A 962-nucleotide genomic window follows, 5' to 3' on the forward strand; every position below is an offset into this window, starting at 1 on the left:
CTCTCCATGTCCTCCTCCACCACACATTCCTCCCTTCCCGAGGCCCCATCTCTGACCCCAGCACGATATATATTTATTGGAAATAAATATATTTCCAATATATTTATTGGACGGCCCGATATATATTTATTGGAAAAAATCCGTGTGTAAGTGGGTCCATGTAGCTCAAACCTGTGTTGCTGGAGAGTTAACTACAATGGACTGGAGCACCAACTCCCTGGGCTGGGCCTGGGCGGTGATTCAAGGGGGAGGGAGAGCTGTGGTTAAGCTAATGGCTTTGGAATCAAACCAATTGGGCCTGGCCTGGGACTGGCTGTGTGACCTTGAGTAAGTTCCCTGACGTCTTTAAAGCCGCAGACTCTTCATCCATAACATCCGTCCTCCGAGAGGTGCTGCCCGTGGAATGAGATGTTCTGAGGTGTCCCTGTGGCCAGACAGCTGCTGGTGCGCCCCAGGGACGGGAGGATGAGATGATCTGCTTCCCTCCTCCCTCTGTCTTATCCCGGGTTCGCCTCTCTCCTGATCCCCTGAGACTTCTCTCTGACTCCTCTCAGGGAAGGTGGGTCTCCCTGTTGTCTGGGCCTCCCCTCACAGCCCACGAGGGCCCCGTCTCTCTCCATCCCTCCTGACGGAGGGTACAGATGGTTCCCCAGGAAAGGGCCAGGCCCGACTTGAGGGACGGGAACAGCTCCATCCCTCCTATCTGCTGAGCCAGATGTTTTGGGGCCTCTGCCTGACAGCTGATGGCAGGGCCTGTCCCGGGGCCTGGGCCTATGGGTGTGTTCCCCACTGTGCACTGTGAGTGTGAGTGTGTGTGTAAGAGTGTGTGTGTGAGAGTGTGTGTGTGTGTGAGCGTGTGTGTGTGTATGTGTGAGTGTGTGTGTGAGTGTGTGTGTGAGAGTGTGTGTGTGAGAGTGTGTGTGTGAGAGTGCGTGTGTGTGAGTGTGTGTGTGAGAGTGTTT

Source organism: Myotis davidii, unplaced genomic scaffold (genome assembly GCF_000327345.1).
Source record: "Myotis davidii unplaced genomic scaffold, ASM32734v1 scaffold109, whole genome shotgun sequence".
NCBI lineage: Eukaryota > Metazoa > Chordata > Mammalia > Chiroptera > Vespertilionidae > Myotis > Myotis davidii.